The following is a 20,173-nucleotide window of genomic DNA, read 5'->3' as shown; positions in this document are numbered from 1 at the left end:
CACTCGGTTCTTAGCAGAATAAGTACTTAAAGCCAAAGCCTCTGGTGCCCGATCTTTCTGAGGACACTTACAGAGTGTCACTGAAGGGAGGTGGGAACACAGAGTGGGGCACACACCTGAATGCTGACCAGCCAGGGGCACGGCACCTCGGCTTGCTGGGGGTGTGGGCCAGGGAGTGCCTGAATCCCAGGCCTCCATTTGCTGACATGCAACATGCTGGCTGCTAGCCCTCCCTCCCGTGTACTCATCAAATGCATGTTCAGTCCATGTGGGGGACAGACGGGGGCGGGAGCAAGGGGGTGCTGGAGCCCTAAAGAACCTTGTTAGATGCATTCGAGAAATGATGGGCGAGTGGTCCGCCCCCTTCATCTGGCCTTGGACAGCATCTCAGATCATGTCTGGGTTTGCATTTTTAAAACCAGGATCCATCAACAGGAATATTTCTGAGTAAAATACAGGCCCAGAATCAAAACCTTTCCTCCAGTGACACTTGGCGAAAATTGTCATATCACCACTATGACACGAACAAGCTATGGCCAAGGATCAAATCCAGAGCAGGGATCTGTCACTGGATTTCTGAGGCGACCCACTGGCTTTTCGGGGAATCGTCCCGTGAGTCCACAAAACGGTCCATGAATAGGGCAAAATGCCTCAAGGTTGCCAGGGAAAAGGGAGACAAATGTGCTTTGTGAAATTTATAGAACCTCATCAGGTCCTCGTCTGTCCTGCCATTGTTGTCCAAATTCAATGCCTCACTTGTAACTCTCATTTTTCATACTATGAGAAAAGAATCTACAATTTCTGCTTTGTCTTGTGAAGGGATGGAAATGGCCCAAGTCTGAAGAGTTAGGTCAGTCCATTCTCTGGGTTATAATCCGAGGCCAGGTTAAATTGGAAAAGTTTACTGAAAGGATATAGGAATGAATAAACAAAGATGAGAGGGAGGGAGGAGGGGAGGGAGGGAGGGAGGGAAGGGGGGTGAGGAGGGAAGGGAGGGAAGGAGAGGGGAGAGAAAGTGAAGGAAGGAAAGGAGGGAGGAAGAAGGAAAGGGAAAGGGGGGGAGAGGAGAAGGAAGGGAAGGGGAGAGGAAAGGAGAGAAGGAATTCTAGTAAACCAAGGAGACAAACCACTGCTCTCCTTAAGTTTAAAAATAAAAGATAGAATTTTTAAATTAGAACTTCAGATTAGAGTTTTGTTGGTTTATCACAATGAATCATAGAAAATAATGTTCCACTGGGTAAAATCATCATGTTTATCCAGATCAAAACATGGTAGAGTGAACAATTTTTCTGTGGATGGGAGTTGTCTGCATAGATGGAGTGGATAATTATGCTTTATTCTCCCTCCCCACACCTAACCATTTGTTTGCTTTAATTTTGCCTTAATTACCCAGAAAATTTAGACGAAAGTAGCGTCCCTAGGTTTTTGAATAATCGAGACAAGGATATATATTTGGTGTGGCTTTAAAAAGGGGTTTCCAAGATCCTCATGTGGTTCAGGATGGAGGGGTTTGCATGGGCATGGGGGGTCTCGGGAGTCCTCTTCCCACGATGGGTATGCAGGCACCCACATCTTCCTTTTTCAGGGTGAATCACATCACAGCGACACCCCGGCTCCCAGAACTAGGTAAGGCCCCAGGGAATGCCCTCTCACAGATGAAAGTGCTGGAAGGTGCGGTGACACTTATCCTGCACTCCAGTGGAGTCGCCGGACGAGGGACAGCCCGGAAGCCAAAACGCCAGGGACACAGCCCAGAGCCCCCTTTTACTTTTCAAGTCGGTAAACTGGTGGGCGTTTCACCAGCTCCATCAGTGACGCACGCCTCCTGCACGCGCACACCTGTTCTGCGTATGGCGTGTAGCAACGACAGCAGTAGCTACGTTACTGGGCACTTACCGTGTATTTTGCATACGTGGGTTCACTCAACTCACAAGGGTGACCGACGTTTGTAATTTAGAAACCGAGGCAGCCGTGAGCAATGCACCCAAGACCACGGAGCCGCCAGGTGTCAGGTGCGGGCGTCCGACCCCGGTCGCTACCCTCCCCCGCCTTCGTGTGCACAACCAAGAACCAGGTAAGCTCGGAGGTACCGAGCATCGCCTAGGGGGCCAAGCCTGGTGCTGTGGTCATCACTCCCATCACCTCACAGAAGCTCATTTACTTCTCAAAATAACCCTGCCAGGTGGGTGCTGTTTTCCAGAAGGGGCAACCCAAGCCGGTCAGAGCCATGAAATCTGTCTCCAAAGCTTGCGCCGTTCCCTCCCGGAGAGCAGGCACGGGCGCCGTGCATCCTGTTGTAAGCAGGGGGAGACGAGACCTGAGAGGGCAGCATTTCAGGGGCCGAGGGAGACCACTCCACAGAAGTCGGCAGAAACCTGAAGCTCCACTCCCTCGGAGAGCCCTCTTTCCCCGGGTGTTCCCCACCGCTGGGGTGACCGACCGTCCAGGGCCAGGGGTCTTGCAGGACGAGAGCCCAGCCTGGCTGGCCGAGGAAATTTAGGGGATCCAGTAACAATGGAAAGGCCCTCCCCCACCTTTTACTGAAGATCACAGAAAGCCAGAGAGCTTCTGCTCTTGAGGACTTGCAGTCTGCCTTGCAAGAGGAGACAGCCCCAAAATGGGAAGGACCCATCAAGAAGACCAACCAGGTGGATGGAGGAACCGGTCCAGTAACCGGGAGAGTCCTTCTTTCGTAGGAAGATGGGTTTTCGGCTAACAACAAAAAAAGAGACTGTAACATATGAGATCTGCCTCATCCTACAGCCTCATCTAACCTATGTGGTCATCAGACCAAAAAAAAAAGAAAAAAAAAGAAAAAAAAAGTTTCCTTAAATATTGCACGGCCAACGACTTGCGGAGCCATGGAAACATTACTAGGTTTTTTTTTTCCCCCCTTCTTCTTTTTGCAGCTTTAGAAAAATAGATAATTACTTCAGTTAATTTCAGCAAAACAGTTCAAACTCATCAGGGCTGAACAAGTATAATTTACTGCTCCTTCTGACTTATTGTTGTGACTGGTTGTGGATTGATGATTAAAGTGGTAAACAGTAACATTTCTGTAAAATGGCTGACTCGGCTGCCAGCGTGTCAGGGGAGACACCTGCCCCAGTGGCTGTGCGGGATTGTGCCTGCGCTCGAGGCTGTCAACAAAGAATATAAGTATTTGACAAGGTGTTATCTAATTGTGTTTTTAAAAGCCGCGATACATACATCTTTTAATGTGTCACTTTAAGCAGCCAGAGAATTTCCTTTATTAAAAAGTACAAAGGAAAAATGAATGCCTTGCATTTTCTTTTTTTTCCCCCCTCTCCCTCTCTCTGTTATTTCCTTTTTCCTTTCGCTTTCCAAGCTCTGCCCTTTTGCCGTCATTCGGGGGAATATATTTTGCTCTTTAGTCAAATTGGCTTTTATTTAAATGGTTGCCCAGAATAGCTCAGCCACATTAGGTCTGTGAGGAGAGAGAACAGTATGTCCCACAGACGATCTTTGCTCTGGTCCTGGTGGGAATTCGCTGTGGTAAAGGAGGCAAGGAGCAAATCTTCTCTGATGCTCTGAGCCCTGAAAGCGAGGGGTCAGTAGGGGCTTCTTCAGACCTTCAGAGGCCCCCCCCCTTCCTCTTCTCAGGGCTCCCCTCTCACAGTCCCCCGGGACTCCAGGCTTCCCTTCCCCTCTCCCCCATCCCACAGAACGTTGAGCTCCAGAGAACACAGGTCCTCTTGCCCAGAAACGTGGGAGGCGGCCAGGAAAGGACAGTCAGAGTCGGGTGAGGCCCTAGGCACACCCAAATACAACTGCCGGGATCCACGGCGCCCCGCAGAGTTGGGGCTTTTGAAAGAACCAGAGAGAGCATTCCAGCAAAGAAAGTGCTGGGAGAAGGTAATGGGAGGGCCACACAGCCATGGTCCCCCACAAACGAGCGAATGGACGGGTCCCAGCACCGCCCCCGGGGCTGTGGGAGGGCCGACTAGAGCCCCGTCCCTTCCCGACACAGGGGAAACCCAGCCCTCAGCTACACAGGCAGGGTGGACGGCCAGGTCTGCAATTCAGACAAACCCAACTCCTCAGGCTCGGCTGGCCCAGCTGCATTCTGACCCTCCGGTGCTCGGCCCCACTTGGGGACTGTTTCTCTCTGTGTCTTACCGCACCTGTCGTTCCCTGGGGCCCAAGCAGGAAGCGCTGACAGAGAGGGGGTAGCCCTGGATGAACTCCCGCCCCTGCCCCCGCCTCAGGCAACACCGAACACACATGGGCCCCTTGGCAGAACTATTTGGGGCACATGAGGAGAAAGGTCTGGGGGTGGGCACCTTGAATCCCACACTTCAAAGCCACCCTCAGGCCTGTCTACACTGCTCCTCTGTGCCAGGCTAACTCAGAGGTTGGCTTCAGTTTTCACTGAATTGAATGCAAGGCCTGGCGGTTTCTCCCCAGAGAAAGACAGGAGAAGGACTGGGGAGACAGAAGCAGGGCAGGCCAGCTTGCTGCCATGGGGGAGTGGGCAGGTCCCCCCAACCCAGGACTCTCTGAGCGTGCTCCCTGCATCGCTCCAGCTGGCTCCACTGGGTATCTTGGGCACGAGGGCCTAACGACCAGGTCAAGGCAGCTATTTAATCTATCATAGTCAGTGTCATGTGGTGAGTCAAGCAACCTGTGACCAGTTATGCAAGGAAGGCAACAGCCAGCGACGGAGGGAGCCGGTGGCAGGTCATAGGGCCCACCCTGAGAGGAGGACTAAGCCTGGGGAGATAAGGAATTGGGGATCCCCATAGCCAGGCTCACAGATGTCTGCCCAGGCCGTGGCCGAGAAGGCAGCCCCAGAGACGGGAGTAGGACGGGCCCTAGGCCTGATCTTTGCCTTTCTACAGCCACCCCAGGTTCGGTAAGGAGCACTGACTGGTAGCCACAGCTGGATAGAAGCTGGGAGGCCCAGCCAAACAGGCATTTTGTGTCACTGTGCAAGGCCAGCAGTGGGGACGGGTGAGGTCTGGGACAATCCATGGAGCGCTCCTCGATATCGAGTGCCTACTGATTGCCCTTCCGGAGAAACTCACAGAAAGGGCTCTGGGTCACTGGCCAGACTTGGCGTTTGACATTTTGGGGTCAGCACAGCTCACAGTAGTCCCGTGGAAGACGCTGCGTGTGGCAGAGACCTCTTGCAAGACCGAGAGGAGAAAACCGAGAAGGGGCCATGGGACGGAACCCGGGAGGCCGGCTGTTCCCTGAGGACAAATGATGGTATCTTCCAGTCCAGCCTGTTTTTGTCCTCGGAGTCTCTGTGCCTCTACTTTGAAAGATTCGCTGTCTGCAGCTATCTCATGCCCTCCAAATGCTCTGAAGGCCTGCCAGGCTGGCTGACCCCAGATCTGAAGGCCAAGGCCATGTGGGAGGCCACTGCAAGGTAGCTCAACACTAGCCCTTGAACTGATAGCTGAGCTCCCTCCTCAGAGTCACGGAGTCCCAAGGAGGGGTCGGGAAGCAGTGTGTGCGGCGGGGTGGGGAGGACAAAGGAAAGCAAAGCTCCGTTGTCTACAAGTTTGCTCAGCGTCAAAGCTGGCCTCGCCAAAGACTAGAAGGGTTTTGCTTTCCCAAAGAGTCACCACCGGGTTCGTTCTGCCTGCCTGACTTTTTAGGAAATGATCCATTTCCAGAAAGTAGAAGCCATTCATAAGAGATGGTACCTTTGGGATGCTGGCCAGGGTTGGCCTGTCTGCAGCAGCATGGACAAGAGTTCACTGGACCACCCATGTAGCAGTTCTGGGGAACCTGCCCCAAACCCCCTCCAGTCTGGAATATCAGGAGACTCGGTCACAGGGCAGCAGATGGCCTTTTCATGATGACTCACAGGGTTCTTCCCCAGACTGTCCTTTTCTGCTGCCCATGGACCAGTGGGAGCCTCCCTGGAGTTTCAAGGAAGTGGTGTTTAGGGAAGAGCCCAGTAAAGCTGGGATTGGCCTAGAATTGGATGAGACACCAAGAAATAGAAAAGGAGCAGGTTTTGGGGAAAGGAAGAGAGCAAGGAGGCCCCACTGATCCATTTGGCCAAAGTCTGACTGTTCCCACCCTCACCACTGACAGACGCAAGTGTCTCTGACCAGTTTTATGCTGGGTGGTTTTCACACAGCATCTTCTCTCTGATCCGCCAGACTGTAGTTATAAATACTTGATAGCGTTTGCTCGAAAGGATCTTTTTACAACAGGTTTAATGAAGGGCTCTGCTCCAGATATATGGGAGAAGATGCTGAATCTGACAATGGCTTCTAAATGGTATGAATGTGAAAAACCTCAGCAAATAATAAACGCATTTCAAGCTTTATACCTGTTTATTTCACACTTTCTTTAATATACCAATTATTCATGTAACACCTAACTGAGAAATGTGTTATATCTAGCAATCACTTATAAGAATTTGCTAAACAGTAGCACAACGGATGTGTCCATCACCAGATCATTTATCAGCCCTCTATAACCATGAACTTGCTGGCAAATGGGGGGTAAAGTTGATTTAATCTTTGGGTTTAGAAAAAAAAAAACAGAAGATATTTGTGATTATGAGACATTTGCTTTTCATTTCCACAGCCAGTTAGGATTCACAAACATGAAAATCCATTATGGAATGGTGTATAAAGTGTGACCGCATCTTGTTCAGTCAATTAGTGAGCGAGCCTGAGTGTGCTGCTTCTCTGATAATCTGCATCTCCAGTCTGGCAAAAGTAAAGAAGATATTCAAAGAGATGGGGTACAGGTCCAAGGAGGGCTCGATTCATCCAGTTGCACTTTGTATCCAGATGCCCACCTGCCTGACTCCTTTTCATTCCACATCCTAAGAAGGGGCTCGGGGAAAGAAGAAAATCAGACAACCTGCTGGAAGTTGCATTCCCAGGGTGTTGGACACCTCTTGAGTTGAAGTCTCTCAAGTTCTACTCCTGGAAATCCTTTGTGCCCCCCTGCCACCTTTATGCAATGCCAATGGATAATTTATCCCAAAATGGATGCTATTTTTGCTTTGCAAGGATTTGATGCATAGTGACTTGTGCATGGAAATTACCTTGCACATCTGTATTCTGATTATGATATTTAGTGCAAGGGTCATGAATAATAATATTGCTAAATATGCTTATTGCCATCTATAAATAAAGGTTATCACACCAGAGAAGGTTTTGTTATGGAGTGGCAGAACAAGGCAGGTTAGTTGCAAGACAATAGAGCTTTAATTTTAATATGAAAATAAATACTTAAATTTATAAATATTCAAATGATTTCCAAAGCAGCAGGAGAAACAGATCTCTACCTGCTCAGCAAGTGAGTACTAGGCTTTCCAAAGGGCGCTAGGAAAGTTTTCCAAGGCCACCTGGCTAGTGTTGACACAGAACTCTGAAGGGTGTGACCCTCTCTGAAGATGTGTTTCTCTTATATCTTATTTATTTTTATTTTTATTATGTATTTATTTTTATTTTCAAAAGAGCGGATGAGTCAGGGAGAGAGGCACTGGGCAAGAGAGAAAGAGAGAAAGAGAGAGAGAGAGAGAGGAGAAAGAAAATCTTAAGCTCCATGCTGAGCATGAAACCTGACGCAGGGCTTGAGCCCGTGACCCTGGGATCATGACCTGAGTTGAAAGCAAGACTCAGACACTCAACTGACTGAACCACTCAGGCACCCCATCTCTTATATTTTCATAAATTATAGTTGGTGATTAAAAGCCCAAAACAGCCTATTGTCTCTCTTCAAGTTGCTCCAGCAAACCCATCAGAGGGACTCAGGGGAGGCTCACTGCAAGAGAGGTGAATGGGCTGGCTAAGGGAGGGCACTGGACAGACGGAAGTAGCAATCCCGTACAGAGCATGAGCAGTGAGCGCTCCCCGGACCCCCACCTGGCACCTCAAAGCTGACCACAGCCTCTGCCAAGAGGAATGGCCATTTCTCTTCTGCTGTCATCTGCTTCTGGTCTGAATTCTCTTCTACACAAAGAGTGGGGGCACTTGTCTTTGCCTTCCCGGTGAGTCATCCACGGTCTGGCAGCATGGTCTGGTCAGGCCCAGCTGAGCTGAGCTCTCCCATCTGTGTATATCTGGGCCCCGCACAGGGCAGTGTGATTCCGGACACACCAGAAGACCTTGGTCTTCTCCCACCACCTGCCAGCAGCCACTGGCCACGTGCCAGTTCCCTGCTCCCTGGGAAGAATTCCATCCATTTTTCTTCTCTCTTTTTTTTTTAATTTTTAAAAAATGTTTATTTATTCTTTGAGAGAGAGAGAGCACAAGCAGGGGAGGGGCAGAGAGAGGGAGACACAGAATCTGAAGGAGGCTCCAGGCTCTGAGCCATCAGCACAGAGCCCAAAGCGGGGCTTGAACTCACAAACCATGAGGTCATGACCTGAGCCGAAGTCAGACGCTTAACCGACTGAGCTACCCAGGTGCCCCTCCACCATCCTTTCTTCTTGATTCCCATCCAGCCTTCCCTCAAATAGCCAGTCATCAAAGAGGCTCTTTTTGGTAGTTGCTGGCTTAGGAAGAACCACCGAAAACAAACACTAGACCTAGAAGGTCCCCTGAGACACTCCACGGTCCTCAGTATGCAGATGGGAAACCGGCCTCAGACAGTAAAGGGACTCTGTGAGATAGCTGATAAGGTGAGGCCTGGGTGCATCTTCTAGGCCATGTCTCCTTCCTCCTGGTGCTGCAACGTCCAGTAGAAAGAGGGATGCCTACTTCCAGCTCTCAAAGTGGATTGTAGCCTGCAGTGCAAGGCGATAGCAACATAGGGCAAGAAAAGTTCAAAATCCACTGTAGGACCCTTCTCATGGAGAAGACATGGAAAGAAAAGCTGGTAGCTCTTGCCTTCCCAAAACCAAAGGCAAAGCAAAGGCTTTAGAGGCCAAAAAAGACATGCTTAAAGACATTCGAAGCCACAAAAAGTTTGGCGTGTCACCCACTGCCCATGCTGCGTGGCCCAAGTGCCCTGGGAGGAGGGCTCCTGGAGGAACAAGTTTGAGCACGAGACTGCAGTCAAGCTTCCCCAGTGACAAGTCACTAGGAAGACAGGGTGACACTCTGGTGTCCATCGAGAGTGTCTCTGCTCTCACGCAACAGATCAAACAGCCTGTGGGAAGGTCCCCGGTGTTGGCATGGCCCAAGTCAGCACTGACCAGGCCTGATGGGGAGAGGACACATTCACCCCACTTTCCCAGCAAAAATGGGTTGTCTGGATGGACCCAGGGGCAGACTGTAGGTCTAGCCAGCTTTTCACCATCTTCAGAGAAGATCCTTTGTGGCAGATGCCCACAGCGCCCCACCTGTAGTCCCCTCCTCACTCACCTCTTCTTCCAAAGGCTGCTGGGAGGGAACAGACGTGGAGGGAACATACACGCTCCACCTTTGTGCAGAGCTGCCTGGACGTGTCAGAGGATTATCCCTGGAAGCAACCCTCAGCTAATGACAAGTGGAAGGTAGGGGGTAAACACCCCAGAACTTGCTCCCCAGTTGAGACAACTCTGAAGTACATTCCACATTGTCTCCTGGTGTCCCCTACAGGTATGGAGCTCCAGTTGGCCACCATGGTAACTGGCTTGGTAACAGAGCTGTTACTGGTTTCCCTCCCTTCCTTGCCTCACTTCCCCACCCCCTACCTCTTCTTCCTGAGCTCACCCCCAAATAAACCACTTGCACACGATTCTCAGACATCTACAACCCAGGGAAGATCCCTGGAATGAGATATTTGGTTCCAGAACGACTTCTCTGAACAGCAATGAACCAAAGCAAAACAAGCATTGTGGTTGGACCCCTCCACTTCACAAGAAAGTAATGGAAACTTCCCACTGTTCAAGCCGTCGAGTTCGCCAAAATGTGTCTCTAGGTGTCACCCTCGGCAGGAAGAGTCAAGGGCGCAGCCCATCGCTGCGTGCAAGAACAATGCACAGAATTCCTGGCGCCAGCGGTGTCCTTGGTGGCAAAGCTCCACCTTTCCCTCCACCTCCCGCAGACCAGCAAAGAAAGCGTGCCGCGGCTCCCAGCGAGGGAAGGTGCTAAGAAACAGGTCGGTTCCTATTCTGAACCATAAATGGAAACCCAGTACTAGTGGACTTCGCTAGAAAGTAGGCGCACTGATGACAATAAAAATGAGAGGGTTATTCAATTCCAGCTGGAAGCAATTGCCTGAAAAAGGCTCTGAGACTTAAGACCTTCTCTCTCTGGGTTAAAAACTGTGATTAGCGAGTGTTGGAAAGGCGCTAAAGACAGAGCAGCACCAAACGGATATTTTCTTCTTGGTTTTAATCAGAACGGTCAGAAGGAAATTGGAAAGGGAATTCACTTTCCATGACGCTTCTGCAGGCTGTGCGTCTACTGTGGAATCCTCGTTGAGAAGTGTGTGTCCTGCTTTGGGAAACTGTCCCTCCGTGGGGCTCCAGCCTGTTGATTATCTCCCTGGGCTGACCTCCAGCCTGCCAATCTGACCCCCAAATGGGGCATCTGGGACCACAAATGGGACGCCCTGGTCCTATTGCTGACCACTGTGACAAGGACCTTCAGGTTCTTTTTCTTCTACTTTTTAAGTTTATTTTTTATTTTGAGAGAGAAGGGCAGAGAGAGAAACCCAAACAGGCTCCACATTGTCAGCACAGAGCCTGACGTGCGTGGGTGTTGAACTCATGAATCGTGAGATCCTGACCTAAGCCGAGAGATCAAGAGTTGGACACTTAACTGACTGAGCCACCCAGGCACCCCAAGGACACTCAACTTCTATCAGTGCAGTCATGACCATATTAGTGTCTCAAGAGAACCTGGCTCAGGGCCAGGCCTGGCACACTGCCGCCGTGGGAATACCCACAGTCAGGCGACAGGACACCCGCTTGCTTGTTCTGCACGGGTGCTGTCCACCAGAAGGGCCTTGACTGCTGTGCTAGCTCCTAAGATCTGTGCTCTGTCTGACCTGCAGCCCAGCAGGTGAATCTGTGATTCCAGGCACAGCTGCCAACCCAGGGAGCTCCCCGGGAAGCCACTTGTTGCCGCTGGATGAAGACTGAATGCACCCTGCAGCTGGGGCCTCGGAGACCCAGTGGGGCTCCCACAGGAGGGGGCAGAGTGCCCTGAATGGCAAGGCCACGCATGCACCGACAGACTGCAGTCAGTAGTAAACAGAAGTACCTCTTTAAGGCACAATCACGGAAGCAACTTCAACTTAACCTTGTGAACCTCAGAGTTAGCACGGCTGCGGGCTGCACATTTAGGGGGGAACAGGCAGGTCAGAAAGGGTTTGTAGCATGTGCAGCCGCGGGGCTTCTCCTCAGTCCCATCTGAAGGGAGACTCCAACCCGTGCACCACGCCTGCAGCCTCCTCCTGCAGACGGCAGACGCACTTCTCCCCCAGAAGGCTGCCACCTAAAACACAACCTTGTTAATACTTTAGGAGTGAACCCTCCAGGCTATGAGGCTGGAGATCAATAGCTCAATGGACAATAAAGGATGCAGGCGACCACACGCCGAAGGAGGCTGCCCAGGACAGTCTGGCGTGGGCCCTTACCTAATGCCATGAGCCTGCCATGCCCGTTATGCCCGGAAGTAGATGCCAGATGGCACTCGGAGGGGTGAGAACCTCAAGAGCTACACAATGGGTGGTGGAGAGCGCGCTCGCCATAATTAAGAGACTGGGAGAATGGGGGAGTAACGCCAACTGATCTTGATTTAGTTAGAAAACACACACCCTAGCATTTGTTGTTAACTATTAAAGTCGTTGGAGCCCTTCTGAGAATAGATCTAACATCGGGGTGCTTTGAAGGTTTGATATGTCTTGTAATCCATAGATTATTGAAGTTAATTTCTCTGCTGAGATCCTGCTATCAGTGAAATTGCATGCATGCTCAAAAATGGGAGGAAAAAAAAAACAAAGAAAGATTTTTAATTGGATTTCTGCTATGCCTCAGTCTAGAAGAGTAGCAATGGTGGAGATGGCTGGTTGAGGATCTAGAAGGAAAACGGTATCCTAACTCCCTTCCGATCTTTCCCCAAGATCTACGTGGACAGAGCCGTGTTATTGGTATACAAATTTGTCCTTCTGTCATCTAGGAATCTTTTTTGGTTGTTTTTAGAGAGCTCCCTTATAGGATAAAGCAGGCAATAACAATGTGCTGATTTATATCGTTGTGAATCATTTTTTCCATACTTTAAATTAATTTTAATTGAATCTCATCCTCTTGACTTTCATTTACTTTTAAATGAGTTTCAGTTGTGGAGTTACAATGCAACCGGCTCCAAGAGTTGACAAGTTTTAGTGTTTTGATCATAGATTATTATATAATGTTGACAAATGTTTCTTGGACGACAATACTGCATATTAAATACTATACAATACTCATGGTACTCTCCATCCACACAGTATGTTACAGGTAGGCAAAAAGCAGGCTAACTGTGAGAAAATGTAATTAATTTCCAGAAGGTACCATTGCCTCAAGAAGTGATTGCAAATAATTTACCCATTTATGACCATCCTCCAGAAGTCGGCGAGCCGGGAGAGGCTTTTTAAAAATGATGTTCAATAATGGAAATGATACCAAGTGCCAGAAGGGGAAAGGAAGGAAAGAAGGAAGGAAAGTGTGTGGCTTTCTGGGTTGGTTTTGAAAGGTGCTCTTGGGCCAGCTACTCCACCAGCGCCATGAATTTGCCCTCTAGGCTCTGAATTTCAGGTGTGTCCCTCTTTGGAAGGTTGGCCATAGGAGCTGAGTCTGGAACGGTCCCGAGTGACTGTGGACTTGCAATGGAGTATGGTAGCCAAGCGTTCTTGCCAACCAGCCCATGCTGGGGCCAAGTATGGGCTTCCCACTTCCCTTGTTGCCTCAACAGATATGCAAGAGCATTACGGCAGCCCATTTGCTCACCAGAATCTCTTCTGTTCAAGTAGAACCAGGGTCTGCATGTTTCTAGGGTTGGGCCCAGAGCGGGGCCCATGGCACTCTATATTTCATAACCTCTCTCATAACAACCCTGGAAGAGAGATGTGGCTGTCAGCTCATGCTATGGATGATAAAACTCAGCCTTAGAAATACCTTGTAACTTACCTAAAGACACTTTGCTACCAAGTGGTTGAGCTGGGATCCAAACTAAGTGTAAGCTCCCAGCAGGCAGGAAGTTTTGGGGGGAGGGGCAGTCTAGTGGGGCTTGTCTTGCTGACCGATTTATTTCGGTCAGCATCTGGAGTATCTGGAACAGTGCCTGGCACAGAGTAGGAACCCACTGCATATTTCTTGAATAAATGAAGAAATTAGTCCCAGCTCTTTCCAGTGCAGCATGACAAACGCTGATGTTGATGTTTCAAATGTCAAGCTACGTGGTGCAGACAATGAGAGAATGTTCTATGGCTGGCATGTGGGAGAAGATGTGTGTGGCCTAGGGTCAACAAGACAGGCTTGCTGGAGGACAGGCCTTGAATTACTGGTAGGCGGTGAGGTGAGGAAGGGAGGGCGTTCCCAGTGGGACGCAGAGGTGAGGACGGAAGAGGAGTGGGGGGTGACAAGGGTGAGGCTGGCCTGCTTGGCAGAGGTCTTACAGTTACCTTGTGCTGACTCTTGATTCTAGAAGCACAAAAGCCCGGGTGACACCAAGCAGCCCACTCGGAGCCAAGGGGTACTTTCTGTGAGTCACCACGGGGCTGCTTCCCCAGTTTCTAGTGATATTCCCAAAGATCTACCAACGCTCCCTGACCACTGGAGCCACAATCACTGCTCTGAAGTCCTCCTCAATAGCCAAGCTTGCCAAAGCTGAAGAGTTGTTTATTAATTCGTTTGTTCATTGCTTTGTCCATCCGTCCGTCCGTCCGTCCCTCCATCCATCCATCCATCCAGTCGTCCATTCCTTCATTCATTATTCTGCCATACTTTTTGAGGGCCTACGGCATGCCAGACTCTGTGTTAGGAGCCAAGAATACATTGGTGGCTGCCCCATGATGATCACGGTCCCTCCAAGGGGCCACGCGTAGGAAACACCACCATGCATTCTTGCTGACCTCGGGATTGCTGTCAATGCTGTAAGTTGCTTAAACTGTGTATTAAAGGCAACTTAGATCTGAGAGAAAAGATGAACTTCTAGGCTACAGACAGTTAAACAAAGATGCAAGTTTTTCACTGTGCAGGCTTGAGCAATTCTGAGCAGGAGGCAGAAGAGAGACCTTTGTGGTTCTGGAAGGCTTCATTAAGGAACAGAAAAAGAGGGTTAATCTCGAAGGCTGGTCATGGATTGGCAGAGAGGAGCCTGGAGGCTGTTCCAGGCTGGGTCCCCAGAGTCTTCAAACGCTGTCTGAACTGTACTTTGTGTAGGTGCTTACCCGCGTGTAGAGATATTTGCACACTTCCATTTAATCAGGAGTGCTGTTACACGGCAGGAGAAGAAATTGCAATGGCCGGGCCATGGGGGAAGCCACATTTTCCACTGTACCCAGACTAAACATACAGCACCTTCACCAACAGCTTTCTTACCACTGATCCCTTATCCTCCTGCTGCTGGGGATTTGCGAGTGTAAATAACACAGAAGCTACAGAGGTGTTATCTGCCTGAGTCCCACAAGGAGCAGTGGAGAGCTGGCCCCTCCACCTGCTGGAACCACTGGCGGTGGGCGCTGCACTCAGGAGGAGCCCGGCTCGGGGCCAGCCCTCCCCAGAGCTCCCGTTCAGGAAGGAAGCGTCCACGGGCGCTAAGCAAGATCCCCGTGCAAGTACCCCTCAGGTATCTGGGTTGAGTTGCATGCAGAGTACCCACACATGCATACTCCCCCAAATCATTGCCCTTCATTAGGAAGCCCTCCTGCAAAATAAGGTATAGCACCTGTCCACCACCCCTGTCCCAAAAATGGCCTCTCCTGGTCTCAAATACATGACTCTAAGTCCTGTAGCCAGGCAGAAAGACCGCTGTTGAGGCCCCCAGTGGTATCTCCCCACCAGTCCAGAGAAAGGCCCCAAATGCTGGACCTCTTTCCCCTAATGACACCATCCAGTGTGGCGCTGGCTGGCCTGGGGACCCACACACGCCATTCCCCAACTCCTGTCCCATAAATGCCACTCAGTGGCTAGAACTTTCCCCCAACAGGCCCCGTGACCATCGGTGCTGCTGAGGCCCTTGGGGAACACCTAGGTCCACCCCCCTGTGGCATAAGCGGGGGCACCTGTGGCCTCCAAAGGACTTGAAACTTACCCAAGGTCAGTCAAGGAATTAGTAAGAGAACCCAGGTCATTAAACATTGTAACTTTGGAAGCCACACAGCGTCAATAGATTATTTTCTGCTGTTTAGGCAACAGGACCTACCCCCAACACGCTCCCTCAGCAGTAGGTGCCCCAAAAAGCTTAAGTTTCTTCCCTTTGGTTTGGTGCATATTGCGGTCACTGCCTTTGTTCTCCTGAGCTGCCACATTGCATTGTTTTCCCAGACCCCAGCCAAAGCTTTTAGGGCCGATAGTAAGTCTTTACTACCAGAGACAAGGCCAAAAGCCACCTGGTCCCTGCAGAAACCCAACCGTGGGCTCTTAGCCTCTTTCCCATCCTTTTTCTGTACCTCAGAGAAGTCCTCTTGGAATCCTGTGGACACCCAAATGCTTTGGGTTCTTGGGTACCTGTCTCTCAGAGGCAGCTTCTTCATTGCCCTACCGTCTTGCTTCTAGTCACAAGAGGCCCGGAAAAGCCTCCTAAGAAGGGACACAGCCCTGTCAGCTGGCCTCAGCCTCTCTCTGGCCCCTGCAGGGGCTGTCTCTGGCTTTGGAATCAAACCTTCAAACCACCACAAGCGACTGTAACTTTCTGCTCTCGACATCGAAGAGGGGGAAGTGAGTTGAACTTATTAGTTGGTTATTATTTCTTTCCCTAAAGAGCTAATTTCACCTGTATCGTGGCCTGTATAAGATCTGCTTCTCTAAATTCATGTAGATTTTGGAGGTTCCAAAGCAAGCTGTTAATGCTCATAATTCCCGAAGCTAATATAAGTTATCCAGGGTGAACCATTTCTAGATTAAATGAGGACTGACAGGCTCACATGGGTCTTGGAAAATGCTGAGCCCACCTATGACCACAGCCACCTACCTCCTAAGGGCACAGTCTCTGCTCCCTGTCTCACCTGCCTCCGGAGACCTATGCCCAGGGCTCCGGGAAAGGCACCTGTGGGGGTCACACAGCAAAGACAGATTGCCAAGAGAACCAGGCAGCCAGGAGCTGGCATTGTCCTCATCACAGTGGATACCCAGGTGAGAGAGTCCTTGGGGGAGCAAAGAAAGGACACAAAGCCTAGTTTGAAGCCTGGGGATAAGCTGGAGTTTCCTTGAGTCCCCACTGCTTCAGAGCCCCTCACAGGGTCCTGAGAACCTGAACACAGAAGATGCTGTAACTGCTATTCCCTGGCCCGAGCATCTGTTGCCTGAGAGCCTGTGACCGTCCGGGCCCGGGGCCCACGTTCTTTGGAAAAGCAGGTGAGGGGCCTGCTTCCCCACCGGTCCAAAATGTGTCCCGCTCCACAAACAAAGCTCCTGCCCGTGCACGCACGGGTGTGCCCCTCTAATCACTGTTTCCCGGGGGTCAGACCCCAGCTTTCCTGGGTGAGCCCACACACTCACTGGGGTCAGACTCCCGAAGCCAGTGTCCCAGAAGACACCATTTCCCACCCATCGGGGACTGAAGGTACATTCTATGGACCTGCTGCAGAGACTCTAGGTCTCTTAAGAGCTGGGTCTTTATTGACCCCCAAAGTATGAGTAGAATCAGAGGTCAGATGAGGGTACCGCAGGGAGTGGTTCTTTGTAGCCTATCTGAATGCAGCCGCAAACCTAGAATCGCTGGGTCAAAGTGAGTCCTCCCAAGGTCATGGCAGCAAGGGAGTAACTGGAGAGAAAGAGGGGACCCAGCAAGGGGTGAGGGGGAGAGAGGACACCGGGCTTGAGACTCAGTGGTTGCACCTGCCCAATTCTGACCACATGCCTTTGGAAGTCGAGAAGCCACAAAATCTTCCCAAGCTGTCTTTTTAAAAAGACAATGTCTGCCAGCAGAAGGAAGAAATGGAGGTTCTTTCACGGGAGGATGCGTCCAATGGTGGCAAAGCAGGCACTTCAAGAAGGAACTCAGAACACACCAGAGAAAAAAATCTCCCCATAGTGGTGTCCTGGGATCGAAGGAATTACAATATCTTCTAAGGCTTTTGATTCCATCCCGTCCACACCACTTGATGTGCCCCTTGGGGATTTGGGGACAGAAATAGATTGACTGATTGCACACTGGCTGCAATTTTCCTGCCTCCCTGCATCCACGCCCTTTGCTAGCCTCCTCCCCGCACTGACTCAGCTTGGCCACATGGCATGCTTTGGCCAATGGGACAAGGGTAACATAACGCAAGCAGGGTCTTGTCAAAGGGCTTGTGCCTTTCTGTTTGCTCTCTTGGACCTTTGCCTCTGACATGAGAACCAGCTCCAGCCAGCCTGCTGGAGGATGAGACACATGGGACAGGACCGTGTGACCCCAGCTGAGTTCACCCTCGACCAGCCAGTCCCTAGCCCATGTGCTAGCCAGCCAGAGGCCTGAGCAAATCCAGCTCAGATCAGGAGAGCCTGGCCTGGCTCAGCAGAACCGCCCGGCTGACCCAAATACCTTGTCATTTTCACCACCCAGTTTTGGCGTGGTTGGTAGCCCAGCAGCAGCTAATGACTATAGCTGTAGTGGGAAAGACGCACTTACTGGTCATGTGATCAGGGGCAAAACACATTGCTTCTCCTTGTTTTCACTCCCTAAGCTGCCTTGTACTCTGAGGATGGAACTCAGAGGGTGATTTTCTGGATATGACTAAAACAACAAATACGGCCACCTTCATGAGCCAGTAGCTCACACCTGATGATCACTATCCCAGCCCCAGACACGGTGCTGAGTCCTTTGACACGGTTGTGTCAGGCAGACGTCAGTATTATCCCCAGGAGGGATCCGAGGTGCAGCAAAGCAGAGCAACCTGTCCAAGGTCACACAGCTACAAGTAGCAAAACCAGGGCACGGAGTCAGTTCTGATTGGTGCTGGAGTGTGTCCTCATCAATGATGCGCTAAGGCACAAAGAAGCCTGTCCAGGGTCTGGATTACCCTCATTTGATTAAATGCCGGATCCTAATAAACAATAAACTAAGCGTGGTTTTAGGAACAATCTGGCGAGAGGAGCCCCCTGAGAGCCACACCTACAGTGAACGGCGTCAGCCTCCAGGCACCCTTCCTTCACTGGGAAGTGGACAACTTTCCTACCTAGATGGTTCTGGAAGAGGAGGCCAGTATTTCACAAGCTCAAGGGGCATGCATTAGTTTTCTGTGAAATTGGGACTTCTAAGCAATTCTACCGCTTCGGCAAAGATTGATGTGAGAAGAGATCTTCTCCCGTGTCCTGTAGCCCAGCACCTTCGTATCAGTGGGATCAGGCAGAAGAACCCAAATAGGACCTGGCTATACCCTCAGCATTCAGATGTGGCCGAGAAACAGGCAGGAAGCCCAGACTACAATTGAGAAAGAATTTGAATGGGAAGACCCAAAGACATTTTCTTTGCCACACCAGGCACTTGCTCCGGCTCAGAATTCTGGGTCTCGTTGTGTCACACGTCCCCAATACGTGACCTAGCCGAGTCTTAGGTAAAGCTGGGCATCTCCATTTCTGGCTGCAGCCCAGCGTTTAGCCGGCCAACTCCCCCCACGGACGCAGGAAACCCCCTTCAAGTGACTCAGTTTCTAAACTATCGGGTCTCCGAGTCAGATTAACGTTTTTTGTTTTTTTTTTTTTTTAAATCCGAAATGGCAGAGCAGATTTAAAGCTTTCCTCCAGAAACCCCTTCAGATTCCACCTCTGAACTTTAAAACAACAATTTTATTTAGAGAGCTGATTTATTCATAAGTAAATAGGATACAGTGTGGGTGAAGTCAAAGGAATCAGGAGGCAGTTATTGGATCCATAGCACAAAAGCCGCACTGTTGCCCGAGCGGAGGCTCTGCCGTCCCCGTACCTTTCAAAACTAATATGTAACCATATCTGTTTTAAAAGAGTGATTCATTTTCCTCCCATTGCCTGAGAAACTCTCTTCATCCCCACCACAGGAAACTTGAGTCTGATTTTAATGAGCTTCAATTGGAATGTGGCCTTTGAAAAGTAGTGCATTTGAAAAGATGGAACATTAAATTTTGTAATGATGTAAAACATCTTCAATTTTTGACAGGACAATGGTGCTTATTGTACTTTATGAGTCCACTGGCGATTCAAAGGTCACTTTGTATATGACTCCACAGACAGGGGCAGCACGGAATGAAAATTAGGTTACATGTGATCAGCTTTATTATTAATCAGACGAAAATGGATTTTTAACATTTTTCTAATGAGCAACAGAGAAGGAAGAAAATACCACGAATAAAACTACAGAAGAACAAGAAGGACCGAGGCTAAAAATGCTCCACGGCCATATCTAAAAACGCTCTTTAAATCTGAAATACTTAAATACTATCTCAAGGAATAAAATGCAGCCGCATATTTTGGTGTCATAAATACACGGAAAACCACTGAAATACCTACTCTAATTTACTATCTCTGTCCTTTGTTTATAACTAACTAATGAACTGATTTCTCCGCACAGTATATTACCACCGTCCCCAAGAACACCAGGCTGGGTGAGGCGGTGTCACTATTTCCATGATAAATCCTGTTTTTCAGGGCTTTATAACTCAGCTGTAAATATGTAATTCAGGCTAAAACTTGGCATACAAGGCCTCAGCCAGGAAGCAAATTTACGCTACAATCACCACTCCACCCCCATCTAATTTTTGAAGCCTTTCTATGTGTGATATTTTGGTATTAAAGAGACGGGGTATTGAAATGAAAAGGGGGGGAAAAACAATAAATAAAAGTTGAAGAGTTGGTGATTTTTTTTCAATTCTTATTTAAATCAAAGGGCTATCTTTCAAGATACTCTCTGCAAAGCATATCAAAGTATTTATGAAATAAACAGGCTTCACATCCCAAGCAAATAAAAACAGGCCACAGAAGCGTGTTTAAAGTGCAGCTCTGAGGGGCGTGTGATGAAGGAAACCGAGGCAGGGACGTGCAGGCTTGGGGTGCGCTTTCCTAAAGAACCACACCAGCCCGGACACGGCCAGGGCCTCTGCTCCGGCCGCTGACCTAGGAACATGGCGGAGTTATACAGAGCATTGC

Source organism: Lynx canadensis, chromosome E2 (genome assembly GCF_007474595.2).
Source record: "Lynx canadensis isolate LIC74 chromosome E2, mLynCan4.pri.v2, whole genome shotgun sequence".
Lineage (NCBI taxonomy): Eukaryota > Metazoa > Chordata > Mammalia > Carnivora > Felidae > Lynx > Lynx canadensis.
Note: the sequence above shows the minus strand (reverse complement) of the source record.